The sequence below is a fragment of the Notothenia rossii genome (assembly GCF_949606895.1).
Source record: "Notothenia rossii genome assembly, chromosome: 8".
Taxonomy (NCBI): Eukaryota; Metazoa; Chordata; class Actinopteri; order Perciformes; family Nototheniidae; genus Notothenia; species Notothenia rossii.
Genome location: NC_136906.1, coordinates 42,785,213 through 42,801,278, shown reverse-complemented (window position 1 = coordinate 42,801,278; position 16,066 = coordinate 42,785,213). Strand labels below are relative to the sequence as shown.

General features: G+C 42.1%; 1 protein-coding gene across 8 annotated transcripts in view; it reads left to right on the top strand.

Moving 5' to 3' along the window:
- Nucleotides 1–16,066, top strand: part of slc5a6a (solute carrier family 5 member 6a) — a 160,875-nt gene that overhangs the window by 107,792 nt on the left and 37,017 nt on the right. The window lies entirely within an intron of this gene.

Here is a 16,066-nt window from a genome sequence, read left to right as displayed (position 1 = left end):
CAGTAGTGGCAGGTGATACTCCTCTCTAAGCTACACATTTATTTAACTGAATGCAGACTCGAGTTTCGAGTTTCTCCTAAGTTTGTTTGTTTATTTACTTTATCTGTTTTTATTGTATTTCTTTTGTAAACTTTATCTCTGGCTAGTTTGTTCACTCATGGGACTGCCTGGGGATCAGCCCCTGGGCCTGATGGGCCTCTTGTGGGGAATGTTTGTTTGTTTTTGTTGTTGTTGTTGTTTTTGTTGCGGCTGTGTGTGCTTGTATGATCGGGATTTTGATTTCTGCCTATTAATTAATTCGAAAATAGACTTCAGCCTTGCATCTAGTTTGACCTTAGCCTACAAATGCTGTACTCACAAAACACTGCTATTTCCTATGTTACTGAAACCTTATGAATGAGGCAAAAGGATTAAAAATTATTCATCTTAATATCAGGAGTTTGGTGTCAAAAATTAACCAGCTTCGTGTATGGGTCATTATGCATAAGCCACACATTATCACACTTTCGGAGACCTGGCTAGGTAGTCATATATCAAATAATGAAATTAATTTGACAAATTACAATTTATACAGATCTGACAGAGTCTCATTGGGTGGAGGTGTGGCCATTTTTGTGTTAGCAGAGCTCGCTTCTGAATTGATTACTCCCCCTGTTGAAGCTTATCTTTTTGAATGTATTTTTGTTAAAATCACACTGCATGAAAACAAGCGACTGATCATTGGAAGTGTATATAGACCACCATCATCCCCTGCTGATTCCTTTAATAATATAATCTCCACCATCAATTCCATCAATTCTATTTCTCAGAAAGGCGAACTAATAATACTTGGTGACTTTAACAAAAATTGGCTTGATAAATCATGCTCTAAAGAAAAAAATCTACTAAATAATCTAAACCTAACTCAACTTATTAAAGAGCCTACTCGTATTACACCCCGGTCTCAAACTCTTCTTGACTGGATACTGGCTTCTCATCCTGACAGATTTTCCAAGTCTGGTATCATGTCAGACTGTTTTAGTGACCATTGTGTTGTTTACTGTGTGTGGAAAATTAAAATTCCGAAAGTGCCCCCTAAGTTGATTAGTATCAGACAATATAAAAAACTGAATCTTGACTTATTTTTGAATGATTTACTTGCTATTAACTGGGACAGATTTCAGTTAATACCTTATGTTCAAGATGCATGGGATTTTTTTTTCTCCGAGTTCACAAAAGTAGTAGATAAACATGCACCATGGAAAACTATTAAGGTAAAGGGTAGACATCTCCCCTGGATCAGTCCTGAACTTATTGACCTCTTTAGGAAAAGGGACAAAGCATGGACAACATACCATCTGACAAGAGACAATGCTGACTGGGAAATATATAGAAAACTGAGAAATCTAAGCAAAACTAAAACTTCTAATGCCAAAGCTATTTACTACAGAGAATGCCTGACTGGTGACTTTAAAAATCCCAAAGAATTCTGGAGAAAAATTAAAACAATTACTAACATCTCTGAAAAACATTCAATTAATCAAATTAATCAAATTAAGCTTGATGGCAATATTCTACATGATCCACTATCTATTTCCCAGGTCTTCAACAATCATTTCTCGTCTGTCTGCTCCTCGCTTCTCCCTGACAGTCAACCGACTACCAGTTCTCCTGGTAATATGCCACCTTGTACCAGTTCTTTTTCCTTTCGGAAAATACGACCAACTGAAGTGCAGAAAGTAATTTGTGAATTAAAGGTAAGCAGTGGTGCTGGACTTGATGGGGTTGAAAATCGTTTTCTCAAGCTAGCCGCCAATATTATTATGTACCCTCTTACTGATTTATTCAACCTGTCACTTGTCTCCAGCGAACTACCACTTATCTGGAAATATGCACGTATTATTCCTCTTCATAAAAGTGGTGATCAGCTTGATTGCAATAATTACAGGCCTATCTCCATCCTATGCTCTGTTGCCAAAATATTTGAAAAAATCATCTTTAACCAACTTTCACTATACCTTAGTATTAACAACATTCTCACACCCCTTCAATCTGGTTTTAGATCAAATCATTCTACAGCTACTGCCCTACTTAAATTCACAAATGATGTGTTCTCTGCAGCTGATAGAGGGGAGTTAACTGGTGCCATCTTTATTGATCTTACCAAAGCTTTTGATGTTGTTGATCGCTATTTACTACTTGATAAATTATATGCTATTGGACTTTCTAGAAGTGCATTACTTTGGTTTAGCTCATATTTACATAATCGAAAACAGTGTGTTATTTTGAATGGGAAAAGTTCTGATCTCCTTATACAGCATAGTGGAGTACCTCAGGGCTCTACACTTGGACCACTACTTTTCACCATTTATATAAACAATTTGCCCTCCATTTTTCAAAACTGTAATGTTCATCTATATGCAGATGATACCGTTATTTACACATCAAAACCAAATCTCTCTCAAATTCAAGTTTCACTCCAGTCAGATTTCACCCTCCTGCAAGACTGGCTATTCCAGAACAAGTTACTTTTGAACAAAACTAAATCCTTCTCTATGATCTTTGGTACCCGACACAAACTCAAATCTTTGACTGGCTCATGTGATATTTCTTGCAATGATGGTACAATTCTGCATAGAGTTGACAGTTTTAAATATTTAGGGGTATGGCTTGACTCTAACCTTTCATTCAAACCTCATATTGATCATATACTGCATAAAGTAAACTTTGGTCTCGGTACTCTTTACCGCTCTCGGCACTGTTTTACCTTAAAAGTTAGGAAAAAACTTGCTACCCAACTGCTATTTCCCTTATTAGACTATTGTGACGTTGTTTATCTCAATGCTCCGAAATCTGTTCTAGCCCCGCTAAACATTGCTTACAATAGAATGTGTAGATTTATTCTCGGTTGTGATTTCCATACACACCACTGTGCACTGTACCTAAACCTCAATCTCCCTTCTCCTGATTTGAGAAGACATTTGCACTGGCTTGAGTTCATTTATAAAAGTTTCAACTTTAATTATCCCCCATATTTGAAACAGTATCTCTTTCGTTTTACATCAACCCACCAAGTTAGACATACCTCTCAGCTCTTCTTCACCGTTCCTCTAGTTAAAAAGGACATTGGCAAAAGAGCCTTCAAATTTAAAGCTCCTGCTGATTGGAATAACTTACCTGCTACCATCAGATCTCTCCCTACTCTGACTTTGTTCAAGCGTGCATTGTCGTCTCACCTCAAGGTTGAATGTTTTTGTATGACCTGAAGTACTTTATTTATTGTTTAAGGGTTGTTGAGGCTCCATCTTATTTCACCATCTCCTCATGAGATGACCCACCTATTGCCCATTTCTAAGTCTTTATTTCTAAGTCTTTATTGTTATGATTTTGTATATATAGTACAGCTACTCTACTTTACTCTACCCAATGATATGCATTCAATGTAACCGCCTATAATGTATTACCATGTGCTGTATGCTTAGGCTGAATGTTTGTAATTTCTTGGTTATTTCTTCCGATGTATGTGTGTGAATGTTGTTTGTATGTTGTACTTGTTTGTTATTTGTTTTCTTGGGACCCCCTTGAAAACGAGGTGATTCACCTCAAGGGGTTTATCCTAATAAAGAAATTTGAATATATAATTCACACAAAATAGCAATTAAGGGCCATACACAAACAACAGTGCATATTATGGTATAATAACAATAAAGACAAGTGAGCCATACCACATCAATTGCTTAATTAAAAGCAAGAACAATTATCAAGACTTGTATTAATTACCAAACCACAACACACAGCCTTTTAAAACTCAAGCCTTTTTTGATTAACATACCTGAGTGATAACTGACATACAGTATGCAACCAACTTGGCAGATATGTACCATCTAATGAGAGAAATTGCATTTTTTCGATTTAGCAAGAGCAGGGAAGTCGGGAGTATACGTTATCATGGCATACAGTGCCATACAGTACATGTGACATGTACAGTACATGTACAGTACAGTGATGCAGATGCTGGTCAGTGAGGGATGCGCGATTATTAGTTTTTCTGGCATTCATGTGTGAGAATGCTGATTCGCACGTGTAAGTCGAACCCAACATTGTGAGGACAAAAAGTCCAAGACCCCTTGAATGAGGGAATTTCTCGTGGCTGACTTCATGAGTCCAGAACTTTTCAGAACCTGCCAGCTGAAATGACTGTCGCAGGTCATCTGATGACTGAATGTCAAGTTCGAGTTGTAAAGACGCCTCATTTAATGTCACAATCAGCTCCTTTGCTTTCAGTGCAAACTCCCCCTCTACATTCACAGAGAAAGGGTCCTTCACAAATCTCATCACTTCAGTCGGGAGACTGAAATGTTCAAACATCGCGGCAAAGTTGGTTTTCAATGCGTCCATAAATCCAGTCATCACCTCGTGATTTGTAAACCTGCAGTGTGCAGTGTTGGAAATTTGAGCATTTTGCCTGGACATAAATCCGCAGAAAAAAGTGTGAGCTTTTTTTTAAACGCATGGAGTCTCTCCACAAGTTGTGTGACCATTTTATCTCTGCCCTGCAGCTCCAAATTGAGTTAGTTCAGATGTTGGAAGATGTCGCTCAAAAAGCAAACGGCAGCGTAAAACTCATCATTCTCTATAAGAGACAGAAAGGCGTTGGCTTTTTTATGTTTTGAATTGCGGAGAAACGCCGTGATCTTCTCCTTAAGTTCACAAAATCGTTTCAAGACGTTTCCTTTGCTTAGCCATGTAATGTCACTGTGCATGAGCAAATCATTATATTGAGCTGACATGTCTGACAACATCTGGCGAAAAAGGCGGTGCTGTAAACTGGAGTTACAACGAATAAAGTTAATAATCGCCATGACAGAGTCCATTGTGTTTTTTAACTCACTACTTAGTTTTGCGCACAGGAGGCTTTGGTGGATGAGGCAATGAAGCAATCTCAGCTGTGAAGCAACATCTGCCAGCCTAGCAGACAGTCCCTGTGTTCGGCCCGACATCGCAGGTGCCCCATCCGTTACAAGCATGTTAATATGATCCAATCCCAACTTGTGCTCCTTGAAAAACGAAACCACTTTGTGGAACATCACCTCATCGGTCGTGTGTCCATCCAAAGGAATTAATCAAAGAAGATCCTCCCAAAGCACTCACCATCAAAAAATCTAACATAGAGGCACAGCTGTTAAACATCGCTGCTGTCAGTGGATTTATCAATAGCGAGCGACATAACCTCCGCCTTTCTCAGTTTGTCCAAGAGAATCTCAAAAGCGATACAAGGGTCTCCACTCTCCTTGATGTCGACGTGTCAGAAATCGGAATGTTCTTAATGGAGTTAATAACGCTTTTTCTGATTTTCTCATCTGCAACCACTTCCTCAATTGATGCAAGCATACACTCTTTGACTGTCTCTGCGTCCGTAAAAGGCCTTTTCTTTTTGCCTAATATCCAGGCCACTCGTAGGGATGCTACGGTAGCTCTCTCTTGGTCAGTGCAAGCCCGAAACAGGAAGCTACGTCTTAGGTCATAGCACAAAGTTAGTCCCAAAATCTTCTGGCAGCGAGCATCAGATCCCGCTGGAAAAGTGGACTCAAAGTTGGCGTGAGCTGTCTTAAAATGCCTTCTCAAGTTGTACTCTTTACACACCGATAAACACTCATTGCAGATTAAACACACGGGCCTCCCACTGACATTTACAAACAAGTACTTCTCTTTCCACTCGCTGTTGAATTGACAGTTTTCGGTGTCAACCTTTCGTTTTTTTAACGTAGAAAGAGACATTTTGATATCCAACTATGCTAACCAGGTTTGATGAATCGTACCATTGGCGAGAAACCGTCGAAGGTGCGCGAGCTTGTGGTGAAGGGCAGCGCGAGCCGCGAGGACGCGCGCAGAGACGCAATAAATTACAGGAGTTGTCACTACAGTAGCTAGTAGGTGGGTTCGAAACCCGAGCCCGCAAAAGTTTTCAGGCAATGTCTTCCCCTCTATCTCTCAATTTAACACCCTCTCTGGAATAAAGGCACTTGGCCCGCGGACTGCCAGTTGAATAGCCCTGCCTTATGCTGCGTTCACACCGGATGCGATGAATTGTGAAACTTGAGCGTTTAGAGCGAAGCAAATATTCGCATCACGTCGAGTGTGAACGCAGCATTAGGCTGAGCCGCCGAATCCCTCGGAACACCATAAAAGCCATTTTCAACTGTTTTCTGGTGGAAGTTTAACTAGGCTACTGGATGAAATAATATGACTGGTATAGGTGCGAAAATTAAACACTTTTTGAAAAAAACATTATGATAAATACATTTTTATATATTTATAATTCTGCAAATATTACGATAAACTCACAGCTATTTCGCGGCCCGGCAGTAACACCTGGGGGTTGGGAACCCCTGGTCTAGAGCAGGGGTTCCCAACTATTCCCCCTATTACTTGTTGTATGAAGGAAATGCGGTCAATACGGTCAAAAAGGCGCATGATATGTGTGTGTGTATGTGCCATCTCCGCTGTGTGTGTGTGTGTATGTTCGGTGTGTTTGTGTGCGTCCAACAACGGCATTTGTTTTCAAATTACCATGAACAGTAATTTACACACATCTGGCCAACTCCATATGTACGTATATGTGGGTGTTCCCAAAATAAGTTAGTTAATCTTAATCTCGATGTAGTGCTAAATGCTGTCAGAGAGCACCGGCAGCTCTGTGATCGCTTGACAACGCCGGAACTAATGATCCGTCAAGCGAACAATTCCGGAAACCTGCACCCGACCGGACTGGACAGCGCTGTCAGTGTCAGGGTGCTGATGTCAGTGAGTGTAGAGGTGTGCGCGGTGCAGAGATGAGTGGACCTCAGCAAACTTCCATGAACCGCTTCTTTGCGGGCTATTCCAATAAAAGAGATGGTGAGGCACAACCCGAAAAAGCTACCAAAAACAAAAAAACGAGCTTTAATCGCAAATACGATTCCTCGTATATCAAATATGGATTTTTTGCAACGGGCAATTTGTTGGCGCCAAAATCATTGTGTGTTGTGTGTGCCGAAATGCTTTGTAATGAAGCCATCAAAAATTCAAAGGCACTTGTCAACCAAACATCCTTTTCTGATTGACAAACCAGTTGAGTTTTCACACGTCCACAACGTCAACGAGCGTCGCTGCAACAAGGGCTTCATATCTGGTTGCTCACCGAATAGCCAAAGCTAAAAAGACCTTTACAATAGGAGAGGAGCTGATACTGCCCGCTGCCAAAGACATCTGCCGTGAACTTTTTGGAGAAAAAAGCTGGGATGGTAGGACATGTTCCACTCTCGGACAATACTGTTGCCAGGAGGATCGATGATATTGCCGAGGATATTGAAGGGCAACTGTTGGACAGAATAAAAGCATCTCAATGTTACGCAATTCAAGTGGACGAATCCACTGATTTGAAAAATAAGGCAGTTGTGTTATTTTATGTGCGCTATGTGCATCAAGACGAGGTGCATGAAGATTTGCTCTGTTTTCTTTCACTTCCAAGCTCAACCACCGCCTCCAAAATATTCAGAGTGGTGAATGAATACATTGCAGGCAGACTGGATTGGGCGTTTTGTGTCGGGGTCTGCACTGATGGGGCTGCTGCGATGTCGGGGTTCACTGCCAGGGTGAAAAAAGTGGCACCGGAATGCGAGGCAACTCACTGCATGATACACCGCGAGATGCTGGCAAGCAAGAAAATGTCGAGCCGAGGGACTTGTCGAGTTGATACACAGCCACCTGCTACCACTGTCTGATGCGTTTGAACGCTATTTTCCATCTGCAAAGGACCCGAGGAATGGCAAAGGATGGATGCGTGATCCATTTCTAAATGACGATGGTCGAGACCAGCTCCCATCACAACAAGATGATCAGCTGATCGAGCTAATGAATGACGGAGGACTGAAAACACTCTTTAATTCAACATTGTTGACATCCTTCTGGATCAAAGAGTCGGGAGAATACAAAGAGATCGGCACGTTTGCTCTGAAGACACTAATCCCAACGTCATATCTGTGCGAGGCAGGTTTTTCTGCCATGACGGTCACTAAGACCAGACTTAGAAGCAGACTGGACGTGAGGAATACCCTGCGCATTTCATTGTCAACCATCACGCCCCGGTATGACGTTATTATGGCTGGAAAACAAGCCCAGGGGTCTCACTGACATTTCAGTTTTATCAGTGGTCCTAATTTGTTTTAATTGTATCCTGATTTTAAACTTTGTTAATATGTTTTGGATGCATATTGTTCTATTATTTATTCAGGCTGTTACATACAATTAGCCTCTATTGCCACCTGCTGGTGAGTAAATATTAAAATCAGTTAAAATGGACAACCGGTCCGCGATTTCTTTTTTAATGTATCTGCCGGTCCTTGGCCCAATAAAGGTTGGGAACCCCTGGTCTAGAGCACAGACCTTCAACATTGACCCTCCAGCTGAGTGTACTATCATGGTGAAAACAACATTTGTTTTTGTAATGGTCCCTTAGTAAATCATTTTAATGACTGTGGATGACAGAAGATACCAGACATTTACTTAGGACTGCTTTGGATGCCTTCTGGAATGTCTGTTTTCTGTACAGTCACAGAGGCTTTGTTGTTGTACCTCGTAGGTTTTTCGGTCTTAAAGGAGGCATTGTTGCTTGGTGTGGATATAATAAAGCGTGGATCGTTTTTAATCTTTGCCTGTTGCTGTATAAACTTGTAGAAGACAGAGAAAGGAGGGAAGTCTACTCTGTAATCCTCCTTGTACTTCCTTCCAAGGTTAGGCCACTTTTCTTGGAGGTTATAGGGAAGCTTTTCAATTATTTCTCTTACCCCTTGACCTGTATCCAAATACGAGAGCCCTGGCAGAGCACCGTCTTGCTTTGCACACTCCAGTTTGAGGAGAATGTTAATTCGCTCTCTCAGTTTACCTTTATCTTTGTTGGTGAGCTTTGGAAAGTATTCTTGAGCAGTGCAATTTCAATTACCTCTGGCCAAGGATGTGCACAGACATTTGGAGGGGCTATTGCTCTAAACTGGAAAAAGGCACCCCCCCCCCCCGATTCAACTTTAACCCTGAAGGCCAAGCCTTGTCTTGCAAGATATAATATGATATCTATTAACCGGAAGATGATCCCTCTGTTTTTTTGCCTCTCTCTTTCTTTTGATGCTTGCATCTGCAAATCTGCTACTGCAAAAGCCATGTTCAATGGATTTGTATTATATTTATTCCACTTGGTCATGCCAATCATGTGCATTTCACTGCAGCAGTGCTACTTCCTTCTTACTTTTGCCTGCCTCCACCTGTTTACACCTCCAGACCAGGGTTTCCGCTAGGATTTTTTCTTGCCGCTCAAATGTCCGGACAGAATTTATTTTACCAGACACATTTGAAACTTAGCGGTCATGTTTCAATAATAATAATAATTGTGTAGCAGAGTTTCCGTAAGCAGGTAATTACCGGACTATGAGCGGATAATGCTGATGTTTAAAACTCAGTTAATGGGAGTCATTTTTATATTGCTTCAGTTTATAATCGTAACAGATCGAACTATTCAGATTCATTTTTCAATAAATGATTCCACAAACAACATACAACATAATTATTACATTCAAACAAACTACTTATAGTAGATGAAGTACATTATTCAAAAGTTTACATTAACTTTGAATAATAACACGGGAGAAACGGATCCTCTCTTTTTCCTCTCTCCCTCCCTCTCTCTCCTGACAGCCCTTCAGTTTCTCATGCCGCTCGCTAAACAGTGGGCGAGGCTTCAGGTGATCATGCAGAGCTGCGTGTCTCCGTCAGACTCAGCAGCTGATCTCTGATCTCTCTTTCGCGTCCGGTTATACTTCACTCGCATTTATGTCCAAATCGATCAGATCCAACTCTCCTGATCGGCCTTTATAGAGACCACCGATCAAACTATTAAGAGTGAATATCGTCCGATAATGATCGGTGGCCAATCGATCGGAGCATCCCTAATTATTACCGGACATTTTGACCGGCAGGTTTTGAATTTACCGGTTTTTAATACATTTTACCAGCTAAAAAACGGTAATTTCCAGCTAACGGAAACCCTGCTCCAGACTTCCTTGTAGACCTACTCTTGTACTTATAGTCATAAAAATGCGACATCTGAAGCAGTACATAGCATCATTCTGTGGAGAATACTCCAACCAGGGGTTTTCATCATACCAGTGGCCCTGAAAAGACCGCCCATCTTGATTTTTTTCTGGAACTGGACCAGAGGGCGACAGGGTCCAATTGAGTTTAAACATTTGACGAAGACCTAATTGTACTTGATATTGTTGAACATGGGCTGGATCGGTGGGGTTTGGTAGCTATAGCAACAACAAAAAATTCTGAAGGTGCTTTCACTCTTGTGGACTCTGATGTTACTGCCTAATTCTCCATCTCTTCCCTCTCAATCTCCATATCCTACCCTTTCATCTCTTTGTCCTCAGTTCCTGTCTCTTCATTCTCAATTCCTGTCTCCTTGTCCTCACTTTCTGTCTCCTTGTCCTCACTTTCGGTCTCTTTGTCCTCACTTCCTATCTCTTCATTCTCAATTCCTCTCTCTTTCTCCTCATTTTCAGATTCTGTCTCTATCCTTTCTTCATTCTCTGAGTCTGAACTGTTTTGGACATCATTGTGTTTTGTGCGTTGGTGTTCGGATCATGGGTTCACAGGTTAAAACCCCACTGCAGTCAGCATGTTGTTGTGTCCCTGGGCAAGACACTTCAACCCAAATGACCCCTGTAGGAATTGCCCACAGTGTTGAGTATGTAAGTCGCTTTGGATAAAAGGGTCTAACAAGTCACATGTAATGTAATGTAACCGAGGATACACTGATTTAGAGGAGAAAGGAGTCTCTCTGGAGGAGCTATAACCGAGGGTACACTGATGTAGAGGGGAGAGAGAGGAGAGAGGAGGCTCTCTGGAGGAGCTTTAACCGAGGGTACACTGATGTATCCTTAGGAGTTGATTTCAGGCCACAGAGACCGGGTGTAAATGAAATTAAACTTTATTCACAACAGGCTATAGTGGCGAGATAGTAGGATGTAAACAGGTATAAGTCTAAGTGTAATTCAAATACATGAAACTGCAAAGATAAGTGTCACACGCTAGTGTGAGGTTCCTCTTTATATACTAATTTACACTGTCGAAGAATAGAGGACCACAGGACAGATTTTAGGTAATTTATTATACTCAATAAATTACAGTTTAAATACTAAAATAGATCTATCTAGAAAAATGGTGAAAAACAACAAGGTAATAATACAAAGGTAGACAATACTAGTTAAAATAGCTAAAATAACACTCCCAGGTAAAACTGGTTGGAACCGAGACCAAGCAGAATTATTGTCTTTAAGAATACTATCAATGGCAGAGTCCAGTAATATTCCACACGGGGGGAGGGGCTTGTCACAGAGTCAATCCGCCAGGACTCGCTCCCTCGTCCTCCTCTGCGTCTCTCCTAGGCTCCGCCTCTCGTCACTCCTCCACTCTGCAACACTGATGCAGCGGGGGTGAGAGAGAGAGAGAAAAAGCCCTCAGTGGCGCAGACACAGACACTCAACAGCAATAACACCACACAGACAAACAGCTGGGTTTGTCGGGTGACTTCCCTTTACTTAGCTGTTTTCAAGCGTTGTATGTGGTCTCCCCCGGTCCGATTGCTCCCAGCGTCTCTGCCGTCTTTCCTCTGCTCTGCTTCCTGGTTTCCGCTTTCCTTTCTCTTCCTTCGTTTCTCCTTTGCTCCGTTTTCTCGTTCGTCCTTCTCCTTGCACCTCTTCCTGTCTTTTTCCTCCTGTTCAGCTGTGTCTGATTGCTTAAAAACAAAATACCATTCACGATCGGCCAATCATGCGCCATGGGGGGGTTGTCCAGTCAGACGCAGCCGGTTTCAATAATGTCAATCCCAAGAAATAAAAAAACAAGATTCACAGGTAAAATCTTGCAATAATCACTCCATTAAAAACCACACAACACAAGTAAAAAATCATGCAATGGTCCTTATAAAATCACACCTTAGAAGTCAATAAAATCTATATACAGTATGTTGATTAAAACCACACTTGAATAAATTATTAACACATGCACATTTTGGGATTTCAGGCCCATAGAACACTGCCACTCCGACATTTCTCCCCCTCTTTAACAATGGTCGTCCCGACCAATTAGCTGCGATACCTTGCTGGAGGAAGCCCAAAATGTGCTAGGTATGAGTGACGGGGGCTTCGGTTGTGCCGTCCTGGTTCATTATTGAGGGCGACTGGTGCTGCTGGAGGGTCAGGTGGATCAGCCTGTGCTGGGTCCCTTTCAGGTTCTGCTTGCTGGATAGGATTCATGAGCAACCCCGGAAGCCACCAAGTAGGAGGGGGAGGGTGATTTGGCTGGTCCATTGCCAGGGGGCTTGGTTCTTCTGTTTGCTCCCTGATTTCCCGCAACATGTTCAGCGGGCATGGCCGGAGGTTATTACGATGTACTGTGCGTTTAGGTGCCTCCTCACCCTCTGGCCGAACGACATACACCGGGTGGCCCTCCCGCGGCTGGCTCACCACGACAAATGGTTCTGGGGTCCACCTTGGTGTCAATTTTCCTCTCGCCTTCCTACGGAAATTTTGAATTAGAACCCGTTCACCAGGTAGTAGGGGTGCTATCTTAGCTCGTCGGTTATACCGGGTCTGGTCTCTTTCTTGTTGGTGCTGGGACTGCTGCTTTACCATCTGGTATGCATGGCTTAGTGCTTTTTGGTGCTGTTTTACCCAGCCCGGTAGAGTGTGAGACTCTACCGTGGGGCTAAGACCGGTTGCCCAGTCTACTGGTAGTCTGGCATGTCTCCCAAACACAACATAGTGTGGGTTCATCCCCGTGGTGCTGTGGGTGATGTTATTGTAGGCCTGGATGAGGGGTTGCAGCCGGTGCGGCCACTGTGCCTGGTCAATCTCTGCTAAGGAACTTAATAGTTTTAACAATGTCTGGTTGAATCTCTCACATGCTCCGTTCCCCTGAGGATTGTATGCCGTTGTTCGGCTCTTTTGACATCCATAAAGTTTGCATAGCTCACCCATTATAGCGGATTCAAAAGCAGCCCCCCGGTCAGTTAGAATACGCTCTGGGCAGCCGAACGTCTGGATGAGCTGTACAGGGCTTGTACTGTTGTGTTTGCAGACTGGTCTTTGGTAGGGACTGCAAAAGCATACTTGGAGAACAAGTCGGTTATCACCAGAATATAGGGGTACCTGTCGTCTTGGCGTCCCAAAGAAAGATAATCTACTCCAACAACTTCAAAAGGATATGATGTGGTGATGGGTAATAGAGGGGCCCTCACTTCGGGTCCAGCCTTAGCACACACACATTGCAAGCAGGCCTCGGTCCACTCCTTTACGTCTTGAGTCATTCTGGGCCAGTAGCAGCGCTGCCGCAAAGTTGTCGTAGTCCTTTCGCTGCTAGGGTGGCCGATCGCCTGATGATATTTTCTCCACACCTCCTTCGTTTCCTGCTTTGGAACAATAACTTGGAAAGCCTCAAGTCCAGAACCCGTCTGGGTCCACAATCTCCCAGTACACCATTTCGAATTACAATTTTGTCCAATTCTCTCAGTAGACCTTTTGTGTAAAGGGAAAAGGACTCAACAACATCAGGCTTGGGCAACTGCTGTTCCTTCCATTGTATCATTTGAGAGAGCTCTCTGTCTCAGGTTTAGCGTTCCTTCCATGTCCCATCTCTTTCAACCGTGACCAGGTCAGAATGCAATGCCACCATTTCCTTTTCCTGCTCAGGCAATCTGGACAAGGCATCAGCATTTCCATTTTGTGACCTGGACGTTATTTGATGGTATACCATCTCTGGATGGGCGGCCCAACCGGCGAACTTCAAGTAAACCATCAAATACCTTGACACTGCTCCAAGCCCGGCCGCCTCAAGGTGGACCAATGGGTTATTATCTGTGAAGATAACAAATTCAGCACCATAGAGATAGTCTTTAAACTTTTCTGTGACTGCCCATTTCAAGCCCAACAGTTCCAACTTGAAGGAGCTGTAGTTCTGGTCGTTGCGCTCAGCTGGTTGGAGGCTGCGGCTAGCATAGGCAATTACCCTCTCTTTTCCTCCTTGTACCTGTGCAAGCACCGCTCCCAGTCCTTCAAAGCTGGCATCAGTGTATCACCTAAAAGGTTGGGAGAAGTCAGCATATGCCAGGATAGGGACACTCAACAAAGCTTGTTTTAGCTGATCAAAAGCTTGCTGGCACTCGGGGGACCAGCTGACTGGGACATTCTTCTTTGCATGTGTGTTGCTACCATGCGTCAGGGTATTCCAGCAGTATGTTAAAGTCCATGAAATGTCCAAAATAAACGTTATTCTGTGTTAATAAATTGCTTCATCACTTTCCACTGTTTCATTTGACATATCAACATCAATGATTCTTTCCATAAATACCCCCCAAATAACATGAAATGTGTGCCACTTTCCCCTGTTATTCTGCTCCGGTAGCGAAAAGCTTGCCAGCCATTAACCCAGCTGTGTGACGTCACACGTGGCAAACACCAGCCTCGTCTGGATTGTTTGTTTTGTATCCTTCCGCTATTTTCGCTCAACATATGTGTAACCGGACCTCGCTAAACCTTTTTTATCTAACAATTCATGATGGGGAAGCGATGTGTAGTTGTGAGCTGTGAATGTTTCCTGATTGCTATAAACATTGATCATGGGTGCTGGAAGATTGTGCACAAAACTCGGGTCAGAATTAAGTTACTACAGGTGTTATGCCAGCTTGAGCTAAATGTCACCAGAGTACAGTGAACTTGCCTAGTGACTGAAATATATAAAAGTTGAAGTGAAATAAGTAAGGCCAAAAATGAATTACGTCTGAATATCTTTATTATTTTTACCACATTTTTCAGTATTTGTGGGCCCGCACATATACCAAAATAGACTAATGTACACTGCAATAAAGATCAAATGTTACAAGTGAAAAATTAACAAAAGAACCCTTTTTTATTTATCAAACAGTAAATTAATACAATCTTACAAACTTGTGATTTGGAAAATGTTGTTATATTTACATGTTTCTTTGGAAAAATAATATTGTAAATGATGTACTTTGTAAATTATTTACATCATGCGAAACAATTTTAACCAGTTCAGCTGCATGATTTATGTCAAATTACAGATTTGGCCATTGAAATCCCTGATAGCGGCCTCCCGGTTCAGGGTAAGTCTTCCGTATCTCGGTTACAGCACATGCAGGCAGCGGGACTCTGATTTTTGGGCCGAGTACACCCCAGCACCAACGTACAAACTGTCGATAAGCTGTATATCGATACTTCCTAATGAAAAAAAAGTATACAGATTATAAATATATTTGGAGAAAAATAAAATGTTATGTAGTACTATTATGTAGCAATGGTTACAAATTGGCTTATAACATGATATTTGTATTTTACTTGTACAAAATAAATATGAGGTTGTACATGACTGCTTGACAGAATCATAGACCTCTTATATATTTCCTCACATGTGTAGTTGTTTCTTTTCCCAAGCATACATTGCACTTGCATACACAGAAAAAATAAAAGCCAAGCTGTTTTTGACTGCTTGAAAGAGTTTAATGGTATCTTTAAAAGTGTACCATATCTGTAGCGACTAAAAGTATTATATGAAAGCAAAGCTGCAATAGGCAGTTGGGTCAATCAATATTTACTTACTGGTGTAGTGGGCCATCAACTGCTCTGTGTTGTTGTTTGTATTGAAGATACGCTATTTTCAGTGTCCAAACACTGAGACAGCCTTCTCTAAAGCCTGGGTGGCTAATAATGCACCTTGGTTTCTCGTCGGTGTCTTCTATCTGGTCAGTAGGTTGCAAACTGTCTATTTGTTCCATCACCTGCCAGATCTCTCTGCAGCATACACATTCATCTGCAGTGGGCATGCTTTCACAGCATTGACATGTACACTTGAATATTGTACATAACATACAAAGAAAACAATATCTGCCGGACGTGTGAGGAACAGATGACAAATTAAGATCAACATTTAGTGCAGGTCGAATTAAATAAAACATAATTTACCATTCAGTACTGCC